Here is a 13,844-nt window from a genome sequence, read left to right as displayed (position 1 = left end):
ATGATTTTAATTTCCTCGATCAGGTAGTTGATTGGCCATGGATCGCCCCCACCTAACATCCGTGGGTGGGGAAACATCCATTACAACACAGTCATTACAACGACCTACCTTTACAACGCAACTGTTACAACGCAACTGCCTTTACATTGCATGCCTTTACATTGCATGCCATTACAATGCATGCCACTACAAGGCATGTCACTGCAAGGCATGTCACTGCAACGCATGTCACTAAAACACATGTTACTATAACGCATGCCATTACAATGCATGCCATAACAATGCATTATAATGTAATAGAGATTTTTTTAGTATTAGGTTGGGTATGGGTTTTAGGGTACATGGGAATAGTAATTTGTACCCCTACACTATCCAACATTTTCCCTACTGTTGCACTCAATGGAGTGGGAATAGTATTTTTTACCCCTACACTATCCAACACTTACCCTACTGTTGCACTCACTGGATTGGGAATAGTAATTACCCCTACACTATCCAACACTTACCCTACTGTTGCCCTAACAGTATTATGCCTTGTAATGGTATACGTTGTGATGGTATGCGTTGTAATGGGATGCGTAGTAAGGGTAGTTTTAAAAAATGCGTTGTAATGGTATGCGTTGTAAAGTCATGCTATGTAATGTTAGTTGCGATGTTAAGACTGCGTTGTAAAAGCATGTGTTGTATTTGCATGCGTTGTAAGGTTATATATTCCTGCGGGTGCAGGCCCCCTCATGGAGACCTAGGGTGCCTAGCCATCTGCCACATTTGGTATTGACTGTTTTGATCCCCCACAGGGAGGCAGGGGCCCGTGCGGGTGGTACATGGAGGGAAGAGAGAAGGTGGGGACCGCCACCATCAGATCACCACAACACCCTCATACTCCCTTCACTGTTCCTAATCTGATTAGAGGGCTACTTCCTATCTCGAATGTGCCTTGCATCAGTAAACTAACTTATAGGAATGGATTGGGGGACATTTGTTTATGCAACTGACACGAGTGCTTTATGCATAGACTTTCTTTTGGGATGAAAAAATGTTAAATAAAAATATGATATATTTGTGCGCAACTAAACCTTCCTGGACACACCGTCCTTCTATACCAACTATTAAGAATCTTGTCAGTAGAGAACGACCCGTTATCCTTTCAAACAATTTTAGTATTAAAACACCATTGTTACACTTCATATGTATGGGTAAAGGCCAATGGATTCAGCAGCATCACTATCCCAATAATTGGAAATGAGAAAAACCTGCGAAGACAGAAAAGTTCGGTTAAAGGTCCCAGAAAGCAATCATTCCCATGTCGGTTTTACCCCCTAATGGCAATGTATATGCTTGAAACTTTAGGGAATTCAGCACAATATGACAGCATTACTGAAAGGAACATACGCTTATGAAAGAGCAGGATTATTGTTTAATTATTGTTGATCAGCTGGGATAAGCATGATTTAATAAACCTGTAGGTAATTCTAATTTACCGATTCATAAATACTGAATTTCACCGATTCGGTATTTATGAATCGGTAAATTAGAAGTTGGGAGATGTAGGAAAATTTTATTTTTCAATTACCGAATCGGTAACATTCGGTATTTAGCCCATAGGAATCAATGGGCAATACCGATTCGGTATTTACCGAATCGGTAAATACCAAATCCTGCAAGGGTGCAGGGGGTGTCCCTTTGACACCCTCTAGCACCCCGAGTACAGGCACGTGAAACATGTGGCACACATGCATGCCCTAAGGGCATGTCTGTGTGTCACATGGCACAGGTGTGCTTGCACACCTGATTTCGGTATTTTACCACCCAATAGGATTGGGTGGTAAAATACCGACTCTTAAGGGCCTGTGGCACTCTTAGGAGTGACACCTACATGTGGATTTACCGAATCGATAAAATTACCGATTCGGTATTTTACAGAATCAGTAAATTTACCGAATCAGTAAATTTACCGATTCTGTAAAATGATGGCCCCTACATGCCGAATCCTAAATACCGGTCGGTAACCGACCGGTATTTGCTCTCCTACATCTGGCCCCTAGTTCGTAAACGTTTGTTTTGCTTTTCTTTAAGCAGCAGCAATTAAAAGACGATAGACTATGTATATTAACATCTGTTGTGCAGGAGGCTTGGGAAATTCAAGAGAGCTTCTCCGCGAGTAGTCCATTTTGGGAACACAGGGAAAATTAGGAGGCGATGACATAGGCGTAAAAGGGAGCGGATTGAATTTAATCCTGTGCGGACGTCCACTCAAGGCACTAAAGGAGATTCTGCTTGAGCAGAACGGCTATATGAAAGAGTATATTCTTGTCTTACAACAATTATAGATTTTGGGGCCGGGTCCATTTTCTTCACACGTCACTTGCCACGTTGCCGGCAGATGCACAAATAGCATGGGGTGTGTGTCCTGAAACATAAAGAATCCATCTACACAGGAAGGCAAATAAATATTTCTGCGCTATCTCATGCTACGTGTGTTATGTCATTTATTTTCCTTGTGTTATCTCGTGTTTGCTTTCCGTTCAGCGAATACCGACAGATCCGGTCTCTGGGTATCCGGTCAAAGACCCCTCTGAACTCAGAAAATATGTGCAATTTCTGGTGTTGCAGAAGCACAACAACCAATGTGTAGTCTAGCATGATTATCTATTGTGCATGTACATTTAAAATGATTACATTAGCCTAAGCTCCCGCACATGCGATAATGCCTGGGTGGTGGCTAACGCTGCTCACAGTTTGCATGCCTTGCAGGTCCACCCTATAATGGTAGCAGAAATAGTAAAAGTGATATAGATTTGAATACACAATTTTGAGGTGACTCAGTGGGTTGCAAGTAATATATGTGTTTCATGGTTTGAGTTTAACATACAAGCATTGGCTTGTGGCCTTTCTGGACGTTCTTGAGACAGGGGCGTAACACAGGCCTCTGCAGCCCCTGGGTCGTGTGGGGGGGGGGGGGGGGGGAGGGGGCACTCAACCCTTCAAGGGGCTCCCTACTCTTCAAAAGGAGCCCTCAACCCTTGAAGTGGACCATCATTCAGCTTAAGGCCAATGAATATCTGTGAAATATGGAGACTTGGGGCCCCTCATCACATTTTGCTGGGGGCCCCATCATTTTGCTTCACCAACTACCTTCAGATACTTTGAAATATTTTACACGTGCTAATTTGACCACTGCAGGCATGCTGTCTTATTTTAACAAATAAGCAGCTGAGTCTTCTTAGATATGTACTGTTTAATGGCGGCTGGTTCTCTTGACTCTTTGTGTTTTTGACTGTAATCATTGGTGCAAAAGGCCCGTTCTTATTTATTTGCGCATAACAGGATCTATGAGGGACAAATAACAAATATAAATAAAAAACTATTGATAAGACTTAGTCAGTTTTTTCTCTCTTCTTCTTTAGTAAAATGGTTTTAATTCAGCGATGAATACTGCGCTCACCCTGTCTCTGAGTTCTCTTGAATAGAAGAAACCAAATGCACTCAAGGGAGAGAAAAGGCACCTGAATCATAAAACACATGTAAATATATGAATCGTAAAAAAATGCATAGATTTACGTATTTTTGATGATGCACTAAATCCCATAGAAGCAAGCATGGAGTTTACATAAATTCTAGATTTCCAGCCATACTCACTTCCTGCCAATTGACTATAGTATGCGTGTAAACGTTTGCAAAGTGCACATTAAAAGAAGTTGTAATGGTTACGGACAGAATTTTTTTTTTACCAATAAGAAGTTGTACCTTTTAATTTCCCATTAAATACAGACACATCATCTTTTCACATGAGTACATTTGCGTGCGTTTGTAGGGTGCAAAGAAACCTGCAAGCTGTCTATGAATACTCACAGGTTTGCACATGTTTGCAACATTTTCACTTAGTCATCAACGTGTAACATCCAATTGACAGTACCTGCCTTTACAGGTATGACTGTGGACAACATGCTGTTGGGTCGAATCATCCACATATATAAGAGCAGACTGATGATATTGACTCAGTAGCATGACATTTAAACCCACTAATCTGTTCTTTTGCAAAGAACGTTCCATTACCTGCACACAAAAAACGTTATGAATTGGGTCTAGACTGATTTGAAATGAAAGGAAATTTATAACGCGCGAACTAAGCATTTGGCTAAGAACACACAGTGGCAGGAAGCATCTTATTACTGTTGTAAGAAATTAGTTCAGATAGGGGAGAACCCACCTCAATTATAATCACCATCCTTGTCACGGAGAACCACAAAGTCACTAAGTAAACATGTGCCTAATCCTCTGTTAGCTTGGCACAAAGCAGTCAGGCATAACTTAGAAGCAATGTGTAAAATATTTATTTAGCACTTAAACGGTAATAAAGTAAGGACACAACACAAGAAAAATCCCAAACCAATATAGACTAACAGACTAATTTAATAAATAAAATGACTTCAAAAATCCAATAATTAAAAACGGACATATGAATTTTTGAAGTTTGAAGTAAAAATTGTACCAAAAAAGCACAAAACCCAAATCTCCGTTATGTGGATTCTCTAGACCTGTCAAACGTTAAGGCCAACTGTGATGAAGCACAGGTTGGATTCAGGAGCCAAGTTCGTCATGATGAAAATTTTGTCTTCGGACTTAGAAACTTTTATGGGAAAATGGGTAGTTATCGACCAGTCGTCAGCGGGGCAAGGTGCAAGCTAGATCGGAAGCCGGGCTTGATGACCGTGGGTTGCTGAAGGGTGGAGCCCGGTGCGGTCATTGACGAAGGTTGGAAAGCTTTGAATGGGAAAAGCCTGAAGACTATGCCCAGGAAGGCCTCAATGTAGACAGGTTGCTGCACAGTGTCAATCCTGATGAAGCCCCCTATGTTAAGACTTAGAAACTTTTCTGGAAGTCAAATCTTTTGCAGCGGGGCAAACCAGCAACTTAAGGCCAACTGGCTATTCAACATTGATTGCTTCAGTGGCTATCCCCATCTCTGTCAGTTCTCCAGGCAAAAAGTTGGTAAAACCTTTCTAAGCCCCACTTCTTGCAGTTTGTGGACAGGAGCAAAAGGGCCTGGAAGTCAATGCATAGGGCGTGGGACTCATTCCAAAAGAGCCAACAGCAGGTTCCAGGGCAGGTCTAGTTGGTACTGATAAGTGGGCAGTTGCAGAAATAGGCATCTGGGAGCTTGTTGTATCCCTGTAGCTCAAACAGGAGGTCAGCCAATTGACCCTTGGTGTCACTTCTCAGGTAGGTCTTGGGTTCAAAGAAAGTAGGTCCAGTCCTCCTTCAGGTTCTTCAGACAGCACAGTAGTCCTTCTTCGGATTCTTCAGAGGTCCAGGATTATTTTGAGGATAGTACTGGAATGCCACATTTATGCCAAGTGCCAGCCCATGGGTGGGGGAAAACCCTGGCCACTTCTGGCCAATGGGGTAAAAGTTCTCAGGGGTTTTCCGTCCCACTTTATGCCCACCCAGTGGTGTAGCTATGATAATGGGCAAACCCTCCTTCGTGGTCACTCCAAAATAGTTCTGGGGCAGCTCCCCCTCCCACTGGATTTGGAGGTAAGCTGAGTAGCAAGGGAAAAGGGAGGCAGGCCTACATGTGAGCTATATCTGCCAGTGACAGGGTAGGCTTCATTTGAAGCCCAGTCAGGGGCTCGGTGGAGGCCCCCAGTCCATCCACCTCAAGGAAGAAAAACACCTCTCCATATTCAAGCCATTTGTCCACTGTCTGAGAGCAATCCACACCACCATAGCGGAGCCATCTACAGTCAGGTGACACTGGATACTGCAGAAAGGCCCCTTTTCGCTTAGGCAGGAAATGTAGAACTTTCTAAAAGTGCCATCAAAATAGTAATATATAAAATCCAAAAATGATTAAGTTTTATTTTAAATGACTATTAAATGAGTCCTCAAACCTTTTTTACTAGCTGCCCCCAAACTGAAATTAAGCACTATAAGGTGTATATAGTTGAGAGAGTCAGCCTTGCCAGAGTGAAAAACGACTATGGAGGATTTTCACTTTCAGGGTATGTAAAATATTAAATATACATGACCTACTTTTTCAGTGCCATGCTCCCTGCCGTATTGGCATTGAGGACCTACCTTAGGGGTGACCTGTAAGCATTTGAAGAGAAGATTTAGGTCTGGCAAAGAGTTTGTTTTGCCAGGTGAAAATTGCAGTTTTAAAACTGCACACTCAAGCTGCAGGGTCAGGCCTGGAGACATGTTTTACAGTGCTACTTTTGTGAGTGGCACAATGAGTGCTGCAGCCCTCTCGTAGCATTCAATTTGGAGTTCTTGTGTACAGGTAGTATCATATACTAAGGACTTATCAGTAAATTAAATGTTCCAATTAGGTATATTCCTATTTTACCAGGTTTACAAGTGAGAGAACAAGCACTTTACCACTGGCTAGCAGGGGTGTAGCGAGCAGAGTTCTGTGCCAACAAAAACGGGTTCAGCAAAAGAAGGCTAGGATCTGGAGCAATACCACACAAAAGATGGTCATTTCCAACACCTGTGTTCTTCATTTATCTTGGTTTCAACCCTTTTTCTCTCCCCTCCTCTGTCCTGCATTCAATTCTCCCTATGAAATAATTTCTTCATTTTCTTCCTTACTTCCTCACTTCTCTTCCTTTCTTACAGCCTTGCATTCCTTCCAGGACTTCCTGACTCCTCTCTCTCCTTTCTTCCTTTTTTTGTGTTCCTTTATTGATTTGTTCATCCTACTTCCTCACCTCCATTTTCTCTGCTCTTTTCAGAGGATTCCTAAAAGACAGGAGATAGTTTCATTCACCAGGTCAGTGTGAGGGTTCCATTTCTTCATACATATCTTGCTATGAAGTGAGAGGAATCACAATATTGTTTTTGTTAAATAGTCAATGAGCAATAGCAGAAAAGAGATAACATTTGTGAGGTAAAGTATACACCGAAATGTATTGTGGTATGAAAAAATAGGAATGATTAATAACAAATCAATTTTACCATTTTGTATAAAAAAATAAAGGGTAAGCAGAGGGGTTGAAAGAATAGGAGGAGAGGGAAAGGAATTGGGGGAACGAAAAGGAGTGGAGAAAGAAGGAAAAAGAAAGAAAAAATTAATTGAGTGTGAGGAGATAATGGTAGTAAAAGGTAAGCAGTATAAATCAGATTACATTTTTTGATGTAGCGTCAGTGAAGAAACAGAATGGAATCTATGTTCATCCCATATAAAATTCCACCATGTTAGCATAGAAATCTTAGAAACATCTTTCCAGCAGGAGAGTATAACCTTAAAAGCAAGTGCTATATTAGGATCAAATAACAAGGAAAGCATCCATTACAACGCAGTCATTACAACGCACTACCTTTACAACGCAACTGTTACAACGCAACTGCCTTTACATCACATGCCATTACAACGCAAGCCATTACAATGCATGTCACTACAACGCATGCCATTGCAATACTTACCATTACAACGCATGCCATTACAAGGCATTATAAGGTAAGTAATTATAAGGTTAGTAATGGAGATTTTTTTAATTTTAGGGTGGGTATGGGTTTGGGGACACTTGAGAATTGTAATTTTTACCCTTATACTATCCAACATTTTCCCTACTGTTGCACTCACTGGAGTGGTAATAGTAATTTGTACACCTACACTATCCAACACTTACCCTACTGTTGCCCTAAAAGTATTATGCGTTGTAATGGTATGCGTTGTAACGGAAGTTTTTAAAAATGCATTGTAATGGCATGCGTTGTAAAATCATGCGATATAATGGTAGTTGCGATGTAAAAAATGCGTTGTAAAAGCATGCGTTGTAATTGTTTGCGTTGTAACGTCATATATTCAAATAACAAAGGTTTGGGAAATAAATTATCAAAACCAGGTGCTAAGGGATCTAAGAACACATTCTGGAAAGTGAGTGGTATAATACATTTAAACATCTTTAAACATTTGGACCAATTAGATTTGAAAAACGTATTAACATGTGAGCAGTATTACAAGATATGTGTTAAAGAGCTGTTGCACGTGGAACATGACCAACATAAGGGCGAACCAGAAGTAGTAAATTTATAAATACATTCTGGGGTAAGAACAGCCCTATTATAAATAAAACATAGGGTTTGACTGATGCAAGCAGCTTTGGAAGCATGAAATATTTTAAGGCAGAGTTGGTCCCAGAATCGTACTGGAAACATTATGTTTAGATCAGCTTCCCATAATAGTTCAAGGGAAAGGTTTGTTTCTAGCAGAAGTAGGCGACAACAATGTTTTATACAGAGGCAGCTTTTGGAGTACAGTCCGGTTTGGTCAAATTTGAAGGTGTCGGAGGCATAGGTGTAGCAAGGTAGGGACGAAGCTGGAGAATGAGAAAAAAAGGATTGGATAGCAGAGGAAATTAATTCATATTCCTTTAAAAATAAATGAGATAAGTGACAGTGTGTTTGTAGTTGAGGGGAAGGTATAATACAATTGGCTGAAATAAATTGATGAACAAACATAATACCCTTTTCCTTCTAGTGCTTGTAGTAAGAAAATTGTGACAACATTTAAGACATTTGTTATTCCAAAGTGATAAGGATAAAAAACATTGGTAAAAATCAGGATTAGTGGAAAAACAACGTATGTAATAAATGATTTGAATATTTAAAAAAAGGATTTTTTAATGAAAGCATAGTTGGACATATGAATTATATCTTTGCAAGAGAAACCATTCAATAAGGATTGTTCAAATGTGCTCCACCTTGGAGCAGGTGAGTCTTGAAAATCATTAATCAAGGTATAAAATTGTCAAACTATAAATGCATCATCATACAGTTTAAAATCGGGGAAGCGTACACCCCCTTCATTTTTTGACCGCCTAAGTTTAGAAAGGGAAATACAAGGATGTTTATTATTTTGCAAGAATTGCAAGCAAATTGAGTCAATTTGTGAAAAGTAGTACTGGGAGATCTTAAAGAATGAATACATATTGTATAAAGAACATGTGGCACAATCATAATTTTAATGGTACCAAGTCTGCTCCACCATGATAAATGTAAGGGAGACCAAGTTGAGAGTAATGTTTGTAATTTAGATTTTAATGCTGCAAAATTGTGGCTGAGTGTGTTTGATATGTTAGAAGAAAACAAAACACCTATGCCTTTTATTTTTGAAGGGCACCATGTAAAATGGGTATTGGTGAACATATAATGATAACAGGATGGGCTCAAATGTAACATATCAGTTTTGGAAAAATTAAGCTTATACTCTAAAATACTGAAGTATAATAATAGTAGCGGTAAGAACTATAGTAGTGCTAAGGAGGAGGAGTCATTGGAATGAGTTGATAGATCGAGTAGAAGAAGTGAAAAGGAAAAAGAGCGAGAAGAGAGTGTGTCAAAGGGTGGATGTGGAAGTTTGGGGTATTTAATGGCTTGTGGAGCAGATGTGGCGCGCTATGCACTTAATCACCAGAGCCTGTTGCAGAGACGTCTCCATCCACATCCAGCGCCCCTATGCACTGAAAGGGTGTCCATACCTCTAGAAATATATCTGATTGGTCTTGTAGGTTATATATGGTCTTCTCGTGGGAGTCCACCTGAATCATAGCTGTCAGCCAGGACTCTTGTGTCTTCGCAGCCCTCCAATGGCGCAGTATGCTGAGTTTGGCCGTGGCCAAAGCTGCATGGAAGAGGCGGTGTTGTGGTCTGGAATTTTCTGGGAACAAAATAGTGGAATATAGATTGATCTCCTGTATAAACAGATCCAAGGAGGATAAGGGGTTGGACATATAAATGAGGACATTATCTGCATAATTAGATAATTTAACCTCTATGGGATTTTGTTTAAAACCTGTTAAGAGTGGGATACAACGTATTCGTTCAAAAAATGGTTCTAGGCCGAGGACAAACAATGAAGAGGAAAGGGGTCAACCTTGCCTAATACCTCTATGTAAAGTAAAATAAGTAGAAAACATCCATTAATAAAAATGCTAGCTCTGGGGTCGGAGTATGATAATTTTATAAATGAAAGAATATTTGCCGAATTCAAACCAATGAAGGACAGTAAACATTAAATGCCAATTAATGAGGTCAAAACTATTTCAGCCTCTAGGTACAGGGTTGTGAAAGGGAAAAGTACTCTTTCTAGTCAGTCCAAGAATGTTAGATAACATCCTGGCATATCTTAAGCAAGTCTACCCTTAATAAAACCAGACTGATCAAATTCGATAAGTTGTGGTATAATAATTTCAAGGCATAGCACTAGGATCTTAGCATACATTTTGCAATCATAATTGATCAGTGAAATGGGTCGATAGTTCTTTGAAAGCGTGGGGTCCTTATCAGGTTTGGGAATAATAACAATTAAAGGCTTCTAAAAAGGAACCATTGGAAGGGAAGGGTTTTTTTTTCTCGTACTGTTCTGTTTCTTCTTGCTTCATAGTGCGTGCACGGCTTCTTTACATTGGCATAGGCCCATTCTAGCACTGACGAACTACTGTACATGTCTTTCAAAAATTTCAATAAAGAGATTTAAACCATAAAAAGGAATTATTAACTTTTGAATTCAAGAGACATTATTTAAAACGTTCTAGCAACCTAGGGGCAAACAATGCAGAAAAGGAGGAAGTAAGTTCAATGGTAAATCCATCTGGACTAGGCGCCTCAGCCCTTTTCAAGGATTTTATTGCATTCAAAATTTCTTGAAGTGTAATGTCTGCTTCTAATTCCTTCTCAATGTGAAAGGGAGGGAGTTTATGGATATCATTAAAAAAATGATTGTTGAAGATTAGGTTCTGCTGGGATAGATTCTTCTGTATAAAGTGTTTTATAGTAGGATTGAAAGGCGTTAGAAATGTCAGAGTCAGAAGTCAAAGTGGTATTGGTAGATTAATTGAGGATGGGACCTATATTTTTATGTTTAGTCTTTATTTTTAGGTAGTTAGCAACCATTTTACCAGCTTTATTCTGCCCTCCATGGAATTTAGATTTCACCCTAAGCAAGATGTTATATGCATCAACAGTAGCAAGTTTGTTCAGATTAAATTGGGCTTTGATCAAGTCATGTAAAAACAAGGAGGAATTGGAAGTAAAATAGGTATGTTCAAGTGTTTTAATTTGTAGAAGTAAAGTTAGTCAATGGGAATTTAAAATGTTTTTCTTTCTAGCTGAATACGTTATAGTGAAAGCATGGATTAAGGTTTTGAAAGCATCCCAGTTATTAGAAATGGATGCATCACTGGATTGGTTACATTTGAAAAATTATTGAATAAAAGTAGTAGCGTCATTAACAAATTGTCCATCAGACAGTAGGGAGTTATTAAATCTCTATCTGCCAGTTTTACAGTCAGTGTGAGATTAATCCAAGGAGGTCATCAAAGGTGCGTGGTTTGAAATGAGGATGTAATCAATTTCAGATGATTGTATGGAGTTAGGGTTTAGTAACTAGGATATAATCAATTCTAAACATTTTCTGATGAGCATTAGAAAAAAAGGGTAAATTCAAACTTATCAAGATTACATGTTTTCCAGACATCAAACAAAGGTCAAAAAGCAATGGACAGTTGAACTGCCTTATGGGATTTATCAGGGTGAAATTTACATTAAGACTGCCTATCAGAGAAGGGATCCAGCCATGTGTTAAAATCACCCTCCACAATGATATTAGGAGTGCCAACCTTCAGAAGCTTTACTGTAATATTGCACAAAAATTCTGGATCAGGTTTAACTAGGCCATAAATGTTGAACAAGGAGACACGTTTATGAATGATGGCATGAACTAATACCCATTACTATCACATTCAGTGGAAAAAATTAGCACTTTCAATGATTTGTGACATAGAATAAGACCAGCACCTTTGCCATTAATAGAAAGGAAAAAACCTGCCTGACCCATTGCCATTTCAGTTTGACCGATTCAACATCATTACAATGAGTTTCCTGCAAAAAAGCAATTTGGGAATTAAGCTTAGACAAATTAGAAAGTACCTTTTGTCTTTTAACCGGATGCCTAAGACCACAAGCATTCCACGAACCAACGTTAAACATACTGGAGACAACGTGAAGAGTGCAGTAACAAGCTGCAAAAGCGAAAAGGGAGACAAAATGACACCATATATTAAAAACAACATAAGATACAGTTTAAGTGATGTTAACATAATGAATGACTTATAGGCACATACAGACTAGAAGGAAAGACGGGCACAGATCATGAGGGAGAAAGAAGAGTTAGAAAAATAGAAGGAAAGACAAATCAAGGATAATACTCCAGATTTGGAAGGAAACAAATACAAAAGTGACAGGGTACGTGTTGACACCGTATCAAGGATAGCAACAGGAGAGAGAAAATAGATATGAAGAAGAAAGCCAACTATTCCAGAAATATGTGAAGAAAGAGAGATTAAGCACATACAAAAAGAGAATTTGTTTTCCTAAGGCTTCCGATCATTAGTGTCCTTCGCATGAGGTGAAATATTTTGGAGAAATGCCTTTAAGTTAACATGATCATCAAAAGATCTTTTGGTGCCTTCATGGGTGATTGTACAGATGCAGTGATGTAGGATGCCATATCATATATTCAACTGTCGCATTTGAGGCCATAAAGCGTCTGGCATTTGTCGCAGTGGAAATGTCTTGAGAAATTAAAAGATTGTAGCCAGACCAAACAAGACAATGTTTTTCCTTGGCAGCTTTGAGGACGCGTTGCAAGTCAGTAAATTCAAGACATAGCATAATGATTCCTCTAGGTTTAGAAGAATGAGAGTGAAGGTGACCTAGATGATGTGCTTTCTGAAAGTTGAGAGGAAGAGCCGAAGGAATTCCATGAATCTCAGGGAGGAACTTATTCAGAAATTCTAGTAGGTCAGGATTTTCAAGAGCCTCCGGCAGACCATAGAGGTGCAAGTTATTGTGTTGATTCCTGTTTTCAGGATCTTCTGAGTGAAGTTTGAGTTTTAATATTTCCTATTTAAAGAAATAATTTTTAGTGGTCACATTCTGGAGAGAGAGATAAGGCGTTCTTCCATTTTAACCATTTTATTTTGCATTACTATCCAACAATCCTAAATTTGTTTTTCATTGGTGGCACACATATAGGGTTTCAAGCCTCTAACCTCATCAAGAATGGTGTTCAATACTGGGTTATCAGATGACGTAAAGGGTGACAGGGTCATTTTTCACCTTTTTAGGTTTTGTACTGGAAGCGGAGGCTTTAGCAGATACAAGGAGGTCACTGGCCATATGAGCGTATTGTGCAGGACAAAGTGGAATATTTTTGATGAGTTTAGTTCTGCCCATACAACAGAATATTGACTGATGCATTGAAGTATGGTAGAGAATATATCACCAATGACTTTAAAAATAAAACACTGCTACTGACGCAGTGTTGGTAATCCTGGTGAGTGATAACGAAGTATGATAAGAAGGCAACACATTATTTGCTGACAGGAAGACACCATGTAACAGTTAAGGAAAAGGCTCAACCCCACAAGAACTCTGTAACATCACCATTCAGAAGAGATCAAAATTAAATAGAAGAAAGCAATATAGCAAATAGTTAAAGAGCATAGTCCCATGACATGAGTAGATTTTCAAATCAGTACTTCAAATGAATTATGAGAAAAACTGAGAAGCTGAGGTGCATGCAGCGCATTGAATCAGTATGAGGAAGCTTCACTACTACTTTGTGACAGGTTCCAAAATGTCCTACAATGGATTAATATAGGATCACTTCTCACATAATGCCAGTGGAGTCATAAAGGAGATGAGAAGTGCGCATTACATGCACAAAATGGTGGCCGTTCACTCAGACCCCAGAAATCACTGCCTCAGCTCCGAATCTTACACACAGAACCATGCCCAAATAGTTCTCTTGAGAGTGAACATTATGTGGCTAG

The 13,844-nt window shown here is 39.4% G+C and overlaps 1 protein-coding gene and 1 long non-coding RNA gene across 2 annotated transcripts in view; one reads left to right on the top strand and one right to left on the bottom strand.

Annotated features, from left to right (window-relative positions):
• FBXL13 (F-box and leucine rich repeat protein 13) overlaps positions 1-13,844 on the top strand; it is a 1,354,404-nt gene that overhangs the window by 814,329 nt on the left and 526,231 nt on the right. The window lies entirely within an intron of this gene.
• LOC144822187 (uncharacterized) overlaps positions 4,957-13,844 on the bottom strand; it is a 534,981-nt gene continuing 526,093 nt past the window's right edge. Inside the window, exons 3-4 of the long non-coding RNA XR_013608575.1 lie at positions 11,938-12,029; positions 4,957-6,747 (exon numbers count right to left, since the gene is read on the bottom strand). This is a non-coding gene — a long non-coding RNA (uncharacterized LOC144822187). The remainder of the gene's footprint in view (positions 6,748-11,937; positions 12,030-13,844) is intronic.

This window comes from Lissotriton helveticus, chromosome 1_1, assembly GCF_964261635.1.
Source record: "Lissotriton helveticus chromosome 1_1, aLisHel1.1, whole genome shotgun sequence".
Taxonomy (NCBI): Eukaryota; Metazoa; Chordata; class Amphibia; order Caudata; family Salamandridae; genus Lissotriton; species Lissotriton helveticus.
This window is presented reverse-complemented; position numbering and strand designations above follow the sequence as displayed.